We start from the raw sequence: 13,049 nt of genomic DNA on the forward strand, positions 1-13,049 counted from the left end.
CTCTCTTGTTATCCGCAATTCTTGTTACCTTATTACATTTACCTAGAATACAAACTAACTCAGTTTCCATTTCTAGCCCAGGACTTGCTGAAAGACCTAACAACTATTTGGCTCCATTCTGTTGTAAATCTCCTTACATGGATTTTGTTCTGTTTTCTCTCTGCTATTCCAAGTGACTGTACCCATGCATTGGCCTTTGACCCCTGGACCATGCCTCAGTGTTGGTTGACCCTCATAATCCACATTGCTTTTGGGGTCAGGCCTGAGGGTAGAGAGGGATATTTTAGGCAATGCCACAATGAATATCAGCCTAATTACAAGGAAAAAAAAAAAAAGAAAAGAAAAGTAGAGTCATGGGAGAAAGTCCAGAGTACAAACCTGACAATTTAATCTGGAAACATCTGTTTGTCGTAAAGCCTAATTTTCATAGCCTTGTGTACACGTACCACACATGTGCGCTCATGCACGCATCCTTCTGTTCATTTATTTCTTTGGGCACCCACTGAGTTTTATCACTACGCTAGGCTCTGGGATAAAAAGATTTTAGAACTAAGATATTTTCCCTGCTCTTCAGATTGCTCATGGTCTGGAAAGGAGAGAGAGTTCTATGAATGATAATTACAAAATACAGAGCAAATGTGTCAAAATAAAGGGGTGTCTGGCTGGCTCAGTTGGACGAGAGTGTGACTCTTGATCTTAGGGTCATGAGTTTGAGCCCTAAATTGGGTGTAGAGATTACTTAAAAATAAGTAAATAGGGGCTCCTGGGTGGCACAGCGGTTAAGCGTCTGCCTTCAGCTCAGGGCGTGATCCCGGCGTTACAGGATCGAGCCCCACATCAGGCTCCTCTGCTATGAGCCTGCTTCTCCCTCTCCCACTCCCCCTGCTTGTGTTCCCTCTCTCGCTGCTGGCTGTCTCTATCTCTGTTGAATAAATAAATAAAATCTTAAAAAAAAAAAAGTAAATAAAACTTAAAAAAATAAATATGTTAAAATAAATGTGCACAGGTCTAATGGTAACAGAGGAGAGGGTGTGCAATCTTAAAGGTGACATCTAGTGCCTGACAGAATCCAAAAATGTTTTAAATATTTCATGCAAGGCTTTCCATAACCTGCCCCACTTTTCCAACCTTCTTTCTTTCTTGGTTTTCTTATTTCTTTATAGAATTATACCCTCTAAACTCCAGCCACATGTGACACTACCACAGAAGATGTTCATCGGGAATTTTAGTTTTTATCTTATTTTAATTCAAGGTTAGGAAGGCTGATTTATTTGGGGGAGAAAATTTGATAGAATAGCTTTGTCTGAAGTATAGTCAACCTCCTCCCAGCATTATGTATCATCCCAAATGGTAAATAATCTTAGCTTCACAGATAATCTTAAAATCATGCATAGTTAGATTTAGAATGCAGTTTTTTTGCTTTCCTGCTTTCTCATCTCACCTAAGAGTTCTACCTTACAGATTTTCCCTTTTTCAGGCTGTCAGCATTTAAAATTTAAAATTAGCATGACTTTTCTAACCATATGCCAATGTTGATAAGTTTCTGAAGGAAGGAAACTGTCTGAAGACTAAAATTTGTCTTGCATAATCCCCAAACGAATACATGTTTAAGGAGCTGTTTTCATTGTTCTCGTGTGTGCGTGTCTGTGTATGTGAAGTCAAGATATGAACAGCTTGCAGAAAAATAGTCTAACTCCTATACCGGAGAGGTCTATGAAACATGCAATAGGCAGCGTTCACAAAGTGTATTTTCAAAACAACCTTTGGGTGGAGTTCTATTACTGCCAACGGATTTAGTTGTTGTGGTTTATTGTAACACTTACTGTCACTTTGAACAATTAAGTTTGTTTGATCCAATGTTAGAAGACTGCATTTCATGAGAACCAAGGCAACATCTACTCTAGGTGTCTGCGCCAGCAGCGTGCGTCACACTACAGACAGCCTGCCCAGCCGCTTCTTTCCGGTTCCTGTTTTTGTCTGAAAAATGGCAAAGTTGGGAATTAAAAATTAGTTCTAACAGCCCCCAGTGTGATTCTTTGTAGTCACATATAAATGTAAACAAAAGCATACTTGGTTTTGAAATCAAATATAAAAGTTCATACAGTATTCATTCTTTTTTATTTTTATTTTTTATCATTTTTTAAAAGATTTTGTTTATTTGAGAAAGAGAGAAAGTGAGAGAGAGATCGCGCACACATGGGGGGCGGGCGGTGGAGAGCAGAGGGAGAGGCAGACTTCCTGCTGAGGAGGGAGCCAGACACAGGGCTCCATCCCAGGATCCTGGGATCATGACCTGAGCCAAAGGCAGATGCTTAACCAAATGAGCCATCCAAGAGCCCCAGTATTCATTCCTTTTTAAAGGAAATGTAAATATATCTGATGAAATAGCTCAGTTACTCCCTCTTCCTTTTGTGTTTTCAGCCTTTATCAGAACACTGGTTCCCCAGTCTTTGATTACAAACATGCTCCAGTTTTCCTTTGCCTGACACACTTTCCCTGGTAACTAACCGTATGCTTCTTTACATCCCCTGTTTAATCTCATGCTTTACCAAATGCAATCCGACCCTTACGTCAAAAACCCGCTTCATCAGAACTGGCCAATCCCCCAGCCCCATCTGCCGCCCTCAGGTCATCATTCGATCCACTTTTTTCGAAGTCTTTAACACCAACAACCTCTTCTAACTGTTAACTCTCAGATTATCTTTCCATCCTCTTCCTCCCTCTCTGACTCTAAAATTGTATTTGTGCTTTGTGCATTTCTCAGGTTCCTGTCTTTGGCCATTTTCTTTCCTCCCTCTATACTCTAACTTGACAAACTTATTTTATTCTACAGTTTTTTTCCTATAGTTTTTTTTTTTAAGATTTTATTTATTTATTTGACAGAGAGAGAGAGCCAGTGAGAGAGGGAACACAAGCAGGGGGAGTGGGAGAGGAAGAAGCAGGCTCCCAGCAGAGGAGCCTGATATGGGGCTCGATCCCAGGACCCCGGGATCACGCCCTGAGCCGAATGCAGACGCTTAACGACCGAGCCACCCAGGTGCCCCTTTCCTGCAGTTGTTTAACCCTAAAAAGAACTTTAAAAAAAAGTAATGAATGTCCAATGTAACAGTATAAAGAATACAGTAGACTATCCAGTTAAAGATTAGCTGTCTTTCCCTTCTCCCATACATTTATTTTGTATATATATGTATGTGTTTATATTTATATATATATTCATATAGTAATATATTTACACATATATGTATTTACATATATATTTTGTTATAAAAGTTGGATCATGTTACATATGGTTCTACAACTGGTATTTTTTCTTAATAACAAATCATGAATATCTTTCCTCATTGATGTTTATGGAACTAGCTAATCTTTTAAATGGCTGCATAGTATTCCATTGCATGGAAGTACCAGATTTCTGTACTCCTTATGGACATATTCACATGGTTATCCCACCAGCTAGTCAAAATCAGCCATCAAAAGCCCAAAATTATAATTTGTACTCTAAATTATAGAATGTTGCGTATCCCGGCCTGTTTCCATATCTTGATTAATAATGTCACCATTCATTCACGTGTGAAATGGGAATGCTAGTGCTAACATTTCTCCCAAGTTGTGGACATAAATTTTACTGTCCATTAGAAACCTTACCTCTGGGTATGCCACGGATGCTTCAGAATCTGCCTATCCTAGATGGAATCTTCATTGGGTGGCACAGCTCTCAACTTGAATAATTCAATCAAAACGCCTGGGACTTTGCTGTTTCACCTCCCATGTCACTGAGCTTGTGCAGTTTTATCAACAAATATATCTTGAGTTTACTCTATCTAGTTTTTCTCTTTTATTGTTGTCTTAGTAGGATTTTGTTCTCTTTTGTCTGACCTGTTGCAACAGTCTTTTTACTATTACCATTCTCTCCTCACACGCTCTTGCCTCCCGTGTGACCCATCTATTCGCCAAGCTTTCATGAAACTGCTTCTCCTAAAGGGTAGATAGATCTACCAGTTACTATGCAGCTTAAAGACCATCACTGACTCCCATCCACACACAAAATAAAGTTCATACTCTTTAGCTTGCAATACAGGGCCTTTTTATCCCCTACTTATCTCTCTATCCTCATTCTAATTTCCTTTTAATTCCCAGTTCTTCTCTCTTGCAATTTATGCTTTTGTAGTCCCAAAATACTTACACACACACACACACACACACACACACACACACACACACACGGAAAGGTTTCTAAGAGCTCCACATACTTTCAAATGTTAATTCCTCCCTGTAAGATGGCCCGCTGCACCTGCTTTCCTTGAAAACTCCTATTTATTCTTCAAAGTCCTACTGTACCATCTTTTGCTCAATGGAGTCTTCCCTCACTTTCCCTAGACGAAATAGATTCCTTCTTTCTTTATTATTTGTGAACTTTCCACAACATTATTGCATGTATATGTATATATGCACATATTATTGCATATTATATTATTTATCTATATTATTATCTATTTCCTTAACTGTCACCCCTATTTCTTTGATAGTAAAGACCAGATATTAATTCATATTTGTATAGTTAACATCTCCCACACTTCTGGCACATGATAAGTGCTCAGTAAAGTTTTACTGGGGTAAGCTGGGTGATGACTTTATTCCTCTGTCTCCCTGAGCATCTACATCTAACCAGCTGGCATCTCTTTGCAATGCCACCTCCTCAATTTTAGTGTCTCTTTCACTTCATTCCCACCACCATAGCCATAGACAAGAACTCATTCCCTTTCATCTATGCACTCAGCAGCATACTTGTTAAATACGTGTAGTTTGGAGAACTAGTTATGAAAAACATGGTAGCTGCCTGGAGAAGCCTGTGACAACTCTCTGGGCAACAGACAGACCAATCACTGAAATAACTTTGTGTGGCCCATAATTTTCTCCTAATCTTCTGTCCCTTTCACGGTACTCTCAGAGTATTCCTCTTAGCTCTGATCATATTATTTTTGAGCTCAAAACCCTGTACTTTCTATTTATTGAGAATATAGATTCACATTTAGACTGGCATTCAGACTCTGCCTTTTACATCTTACTTCCCTTTCTCCTTTCCTCCACTATTTCCTAATCCTACCCATTCTTCAAAGATGAATTCCTATATCATTTCCATGAAGTCTTCCAGGATCCTTCTAGGAATAATTAGCATGTCACTTCTTTTTTCCTTACATTAATGTGCATCCTTCTTGTGTTATAATTACTTATGTCTACATCTATCTCCATTGTTAATGGAGGGCAGCAATTAGATGTGGGCATTTTTTTTTCTTTTTTGGCTTCACAAAATCAATACTGACAGAAATATACTAGGCTTTTGAATTTGAATCTTATTTCTTATTCCATTTGAGGATTGTTCACTCTTCCCATCTACATAGTTCTCAGTGATATTTCTGTCTTTGAGCTTTACAGAATCAAATACCATGATGGTAAAATTTATATTTTATAAGGAATATGATTATTTTATAAAATAACTTCACAGCAAATTTAACTAATTCTCTAGAAAGGATCTTATTGCCAAGAGCCGCAGTGAAATTACATAGCAACAGACCTTCGTTAATGAAGAGTAATTATTGTAGTGTGGTAATTTCAAATGCAAAATAGTATTATAATAAAGTATATGTATCACACTTGCCAAAATGAATTAATATTGCTTACTCTTTTGATTAAAAGATCAAAGATTTTTTAATCGTGTCTTTGCACATTTTGCAAGTAATCTGCTGAATCCAGTTATAAGTGATAACAAACCTATCATTTATGTAAATGTTCACAAGCTTGACAGTAATTAAGCTTGGATTAGCTTTTACAGAGGAATGTGGAGTGCAAATGTGTAATCTTCTCATATGCATGCAGAGTAGGATAATTTTTTTTTTTTTTTGCCAGTTGAGAGCCCTTTACTGATGCAAAAGTGATTTTATATTGCTTTTAGATCTTTATTTGATACATTGGCCTGGAAGACAAATTACTGGACAGAGTTGCTGAGAAGCTCAAGTACAAACATGGAGAGCTTTGGCACAATTATATGAACAAGACGAGTTGTGCTTCTTACATTTGAATTATATGTTATTCATCTGTATACACTAAACTTCTTACCGTTAGAAATCAATTTTTCTTTCAAGGTATGTATTTTATTGACATTTCCTTCTATTTCTATTTTATTGAGAGGTAATTCAGCTGTTATAGGGAAAAGAACATGGCTTTAGAGTTTGAGTATCCTCCCCTTTAATTCTGGCTCTGCCACTTATTACCATTGTGACTTTGGGCAAGGTACTTACATTCTCTTAACCTCAGCTTACTCATTTAGAAACCCTTAAAGGATTGTTGTGAGGATCAAATTACATAAAACTATGTAAAGCATCTAGCACAACACTTGACACATGATATTGACTGCTCAGTGGTAATCACTGGTGTCATCAATATCATCATCATCATCATGATGGACTGTGTTCCTTAGACTATTTTTTTTTTTTTTGTTATAGTGAACTGAGGAATGGAAAAACCTAGGTTCATAATCTGGTTTCATAACAAATGGGGTAAAATGTTAACAATAAGTGAATCTGGATGAATAGTATATGAATATTCTTTGAATTATTTTTATTCTCACAACTTTTTAATAAATGAGGCAGAAGAGAGAATTGGTGTTATAGAAGACAAAATGATGGAGAATAAGGAAGCTGAGAAAAAGAGAGATAAACAACTACTGGATCATGAGGGGAGAATTTGAGAGATAAGTGATTCCATAAAGCAAAACAATATTAGAATAATTGGGATCCCAGAAGAAGAGGAGGAAGAGAGAGAGAGATGGAGAGGCAGAAGGTATATTGGAGCAAATTATAGCAGAGAACTTCCCTAATCTGGAGAAGAAAATAGGCATTCAAGTCCAGGAGGCACAGAGAACTCCCCTCAAGAGTCAAGATGTCAGGCACAGAGAACTCCCCTCAAGATGTCAACACCTAGACATATAATAGTGACACTTGAAAATCTCAGAGACAAAGAGAAAATCCTGAAAGAAGCTTGAGACAAGACATCTGTAACCTACAAGGGTAGAAACATTAGACTGGCAGAAGACCTATCCTCAGAGACCTGGCAGGCCAGTAAGGACCGATGTGATATATTCAGGGTGTTAAATGAGAAAAATTTGCAGCCAAGAATACTTTATCCAGCAAGGATGTCATTCACAATAACAGGAGAGATAAAAACTTCCAGGACAAACAGAAACTAAAAGAATTTGTGATCACCAAACCAGCCCTATAAGAAATATTAAAGGGGATCCTTTAAGTGAAGAGAGCCCAAAAGTAACATAGACCAGAAAGGAACAGAGACAATATACAGAAACAGTGACTTTACAGGTAATACAATGGCATTAAATTCATATCTTTCAATAGTTACTCTGAATGGTACAGGGACTAAATGCCCCAATCAAAAGACACAGGGTATCATATTGGATAAAAAAGCAAGACCCATGAATATGCTGTCTGAAAGAGACCCATTTTAGACCCAAAGACACATCCAGATTTAAAGTGAGGGGGTGGAAAACAATTTATCATGCTAATGGACACCAAAAGAAAGCTGGGGTAGCAATCCTTATATCAGACAGATTTTAAACCAAAGACTGTAGTAAAAGAAGAGGAAGGACTCTGTATCATAATTAAATGATCTATCCAACAAGAAGATCTAACAATTGTAAATATTTCTGCCCCTAACATGGGAGCAACCAATTTTATAAGCTAATTAATAACAAAATTAAAGAAACACATTAATAATAATGCAATAATAGTAAGGGACTTTAACACCCCCTCTGCAATGGACAGATCATCTAAGCAGAAGATCAACAAGGAAATAAGGGCTTTGAATGACACACTGGACCAGATGGACTTCACAGATACATTCAGAACATTCCATCCTACAGCAACAGAATATACATTCTTCTCTAGTCCACATGGAACATTCTCCAGAATAGATCACATACTGGGTCACAAATCAGGTCTCAACTGATACCAAAAGAATAGGATCATTCCCTGAATATATTCAGACCACAGTGCTTTGAAAGTTGAACTCAATCACAAGAGGAAATTTGGAAAGAACTCAAATACATGGGGGCTGAAGAGCATCCTACTAAAGAATGATTGGGTTGACCAGGAAATTAAAGAAGAATTTTAAAAAATCATGGAAACAAATGAAAATGAAAACACAACTGTTCAAAATTTTGGGATGCAGCTGAAGCAGTCCTAAGAGAAAAGTATATAGCAATACAAGACTTTCTCAAGAAATAAGAAAGATCTCAAACTGATAACCTAACCTTACACCTAAAGGAGCTGGAGTGGGGCGCCTGGGTAGCAAAGTCATTAGGCATCTGCCTTCGGCTCAGGGCGTGATCCTGGCATTCCGGGATCAAGTCCCACATCGGGCTCCTCCACTGGGAGCCTGCTTCTTCCTCTCCCACTCCCCCTGTTTGTGTTCCCTCTCTCACTGGCTGTCTATCTCTGTCAAATAAATAAATTTAAAAAAAAAATCTTTAAAAACAAATAATAAAGGAGCTGAAGAAAGAACAGCAAATAAAGCCTAAACCCAGCAGAAGAAGAGAGTTAATAAAGATTAGAGAAGAAATCAATGAAATAGAAACCAAAAGAACAGTCGAACAGATCAATGAAACTAGGAGCTTGTTCTTTGAAAGAATTAATAAGATTGATAAACCCCTGGCCAGACTTATCAAAAAAAAAAAAAAAGAGGACCCAAATAAATAAAATCATGAATGAAAGAGGAGAGATCATAACTAATACTGAAGAAATACAAACAATTATAAGAACATATTGTGAGGAACTATATGCCAAAAATTAGGCAATCTGGAAGAAATGGATGCATTCCTAGAGAGGTATAAACTACCAAAACTGAAACAGGAAGAAACAGAAAACCTGAACAGACCCATAACCAGTAAGGAAATTGAAGCAGTAATAAAAAATCTCCCAAAAAACAAGAGTCCAGGGCTGGATGGCTTCCCAGGGGAATTCTACCAAACATTTAAAGAAGAATTAATACCTATTCTTCTGAAGCTGTTTCAAAAAATAGCAATGGAAGGAAAACTTCCAAATTCTTTCTATGAGGCCAGCATTACCTTGATCCCAAAAGCAGACAAAGACCCCACCAAAAAGGAGAATTACAGACTAATATCCCTGATGAACATGGATGCAAAAATTCTCACAAGATTCTAGCCAGTAAGATCCAAAAGTACATTAAAAAGATTATTCACCACGACCAAGTGGGATTTATTCCTGGGCTGCAAGGGTGGTTCAACATCTGCAAATCAATCAATGTGATACATTAATACATTAATTTTTATTATCTTTTTAAAATTATCTTTTATCAATTCATTAATAAAAGAAAGGACAAGAACAATATGATCCTGTCAATTGATGCAGAGAAAGCATTTCACAAAGTACAACATCCTTTCTTGATTACAACTCTTCATAGTGTAGGGAGAGAGGGAACATACCTCAATATCATAAAAGCCATATAGAAAAGCCCACAGCAAGTGTAATTCTCAATGGGGAAAAACTGAGAGCTTTTCCCCTAAGGTCAGAAACATGGCAGGGATGTCCGCTCTTACCACTGCTGTTCAACATAGTACTAGAAGTCCTAGCCTTAGTAATCAGACAACGAAAAGAAATAAAAGGCATTTGAATCAGCAAAGAAGTCAAACTCTCACTCTTCTCAGATGACGTGATACTCTATGTGGAAAACCTAAAAGACTCCCCCCCAAAATCTCTAGAACTCATACAGGAATTTAGCAAAATGTCAGGATGTAAAATCAATACACAGAAATCAGTTGCATTTCTATACACTAACAATGAGACAGAAAAAAGAGAAGTTAGAGTTGATCCCATTTACAATTACACCCAAACCATAAGATACCCAGGAATAAACCTAACTAAAGAGGCAAACGAGCTGTACTCAGAAAACTACAGAACACTCATGAAAGAAATTGAGGAAGACACAGTAATGGAAATCCATGCTCATGGATGGGAAAAACAAAGATTGTTAAAATGTCTATGCTATCTAGAGCAATGTATACATTCAGTGCAACCCCTATCAAAATACCATCAACTTTTTTCACAGAGCTGGAACAAATAATCCTAAAATTTGTATAAAACCAGGGAAGACCCTGAATAGCCAAAAGGATGTTGAAAAAGAAAACCAAAGCTGGTGGCATCACAATCCCAGACTTCAAGTTCTATTACAAAGCTGTAATTATCATGATAGTATGGTACTGGCACAAAAACAGACACGTAAATCAATGGAACAGAATAGAGAACCCAGAAATGGACCCTCAACTCTATAGTAACTAAACTTCTACAAAGCAGGAAAGGATATCCAATGAAAAAAAGACAGACTCTTCAAAAAACAGTTTTGGGAAAACTGGACAGCCACATGCTGGGGAATGAAACTGGACCGTTTCCTTACACCATATACAAAAATAGAGTCAAAATGAATGAAAGACCTAAATGTGAGACAGGAATCCATCAAAACCCAAGAGGAGAACACAGGCAGCAACCTCTTCGACCTTGCCCACAGCAACTTCTTGCTAGACATGTCTCCAAAGGCAAGGGAAAGAAAGGCAAAAATGAACTATTGGGACTTTATCAAGATAAAAGGCTTTTGCACAGCAAAAGGAAACAGTCAACAAAACCAAAAGACAACTGACAGAATGGGAGAAGATATTTCCAAATGACATATCAGATAAAGGGCTAGTATCCAAATCTATAAAGAACTTATCAAACTCAACACCCAAAAGGACAAATAATCCAATCAAGACATGGGCAGAAGACATGAACAGACATTTCTGCAAAGAAGACATCCAAATGGCCAACAGACACCTGAAGAAGTGCTCAACATCACTCAGCATCAAGGAAATATAAATCAAAACCACAATGAGATACCACCTCACACCAGTCAGAATGGCTAAAATTAACAAGGCAAGAACACAGATGTTGGCAGGGATGCAGAGAAAGGGGAGCCCTCCTACACTGTTGGTGGGAATACAAGCTGGTGCAGCCACTCTGGAAACCAGTATGGAGGTTCCTCAAAAAGTTGAAAATAGAACTACCCTATGACTCAGCAATTGCACTACTGGGTATTTACCCCAAAGATACAATATAGTGATCCGAAGGGACATCTTCACCCCAATGTTTATAGCAGCAATGTCCACAATAGCCAAACTATGGAAAGAGCCAAGATGTCTATTGACAGATGAATGGGTAAAGAAGATGTGGTATATATATGCAATGGAATATTACTCAGCCATCAAAAGGATGGAATCTTACCATGTATATCTGTGTTGATGGAACTGGAGGGTATTATGCTGAGTGAAATAAGTCAATCATAGAAAGACAATTATCATATGATCTTACTTGTATGTGGAATTTAAGAAACAAAACAGGATCATAGGGGAAGAGAGGAAAAAATAAAACAAGATGAAATCAGAGATGGAGACAAACCATAAGAGGCTTGTAACTATAGGAAACAAACCGAGGGTTGCTGGAGGCGAGGGAGGTGGGGGGATGGGGTAATTGGATGATGGACATTAAGGAGGACACATGATGCAATGAATACTGGGTATTATATAAGTCTGATGTATCACTGACCTCTACCTTTGAAACTAATAATACATTATATGTTAAGTAATTGATTTTAAATTTTTAAAAGGATGAAAAGATAACACACACACACACCCAAAGAAATGTACAGAACAGCAAATCCATAGGCTCAGAAAGCAGATTAGTGATTGTCAGGGGCTGGAGGGAGGGGAATGACTGCTTAACAGATACAGTTTCCTTTTTGGGGTGATAAAAAATGTTCTGGAACTAGATGGTTATACATTATGAATTATATACTTTAAAATGGTAAATTTTATGTTACATGTTTTTTACAATAATGTATAAAATTGTTTTGATCCATTTATAGTTGGTTTAAAAAATTAGGTAGGCATCAGCTTCAGTTTTTTTTTCCAACTGGCCATCAGTCACCACAGTATCTAAAATTCGTTTTGAGTCATTGATTTCAAATGCCTCTTTTCATCATGTTCGGTATTCTTATATTAATATATATATTAATTTGAGTCCTTTTCTGGACTTTCTGTTCTGACCCAGAGTTCCAGCTTCCTCTTCCTATACCAATACCATACTGCTGTATGTAACATAGCTTTACATTATGCTTTGGTTTTTTGCGGGACCAGTTCTCTGCTCAATTCTTCACTCCCAAAAATACTTCCTTTGCAGAATTTTCCTGGAAATTTTTGTACTTTTATTATACAAGATAAATGTTATAATTACTTCACTCAAGTTTCTTGTTAAAGCTGTTACAATTCTTTTAATAGACTTATTTTTTTTTAGAGCACTTTGAGGTTCACAGCCAAAATGAGTGGAAAGTACAGAGTTCCATGTACTCATGACCTCCCTCAACACACACACACACACACACACACACACACACACTCACAACCTTCCCATCATCTAGCACCAGAGTGGTGCATTTGTTATAATGAATGAACCATCACTGGGGCATCATGATCACCTAAGTGCATAGTTCACATTAGGGTTTGCTCTTGGTATCGTACATTGGAATGTATGTTGTCCACTCTTGGTATTATACATTGCCTTTTGATAAATGTGTAATAGCATGTATCTATCATTGCAGTATCATACAGAATAGTTTCACTGCCCAAAAAATCCTGTGCTCTGCCTAGTCATCCTTCCCTGCCCCCCAACCCCTGATAACCACTGATCTTTTTACTGTCTGTATAGTTTTGCCTTTTCCAGAATGTCATATAGTTGGAATCACACAGTATGTAGCCTTTTCAGATTGGCTTCTTTGACTGAGTAATATGCATTTAAGGTTCTTCCATATCTTTTTATGGCTTGATAGATCATTTCCTTTTGGCACTGAATAATATTCCATTATCTAAGATATACCAGTTTATATTTCCATTCACCTACTAAAAGATATCTTGGTTGTTTCTAAGTTTTAATGATTAT

At 37.3% G+C, this 13,049-nt stretch overlaps 1 protein-coding gene across 2 annotated transcripts in view; it reads left to right on the plus strand.

The window, feature by feature from the left end:
• Positions 1-13,049, plus strand: part of SLC30A7 (solute carrier family 30 member 7) — a 263,475-nt gene that overhangs the window by 204,633 nt on the left and 45,793 nt on the right. For both annotated transcript variants that reach the window (XR_004623326.1, XR_004623325.1), the window contains exon 14: positions 5,951-6,140. The gene's annotated coding sequence lies outside the window, so the exon portion shown is untranslated. The remainder of the gene's footprint in view (positions 1-5,950; positions 6,141-13,049) is intronic.

Source organism: Ailuropoda melanoleuca, chromosome 2, assembly GCF_002007445.2.
Source record: "Ailuropoda melanoleuca isolate Jingjing chromosome 2, ASM200744v2, whole genome shotgun sequence".
NCBI classification, from domain to species: Eukaryota; Metazoa; Chordata; class Mammalia; order Carnivora; family Ursidae; genus Ailuropoda; species Ailuropoda melanoleuca.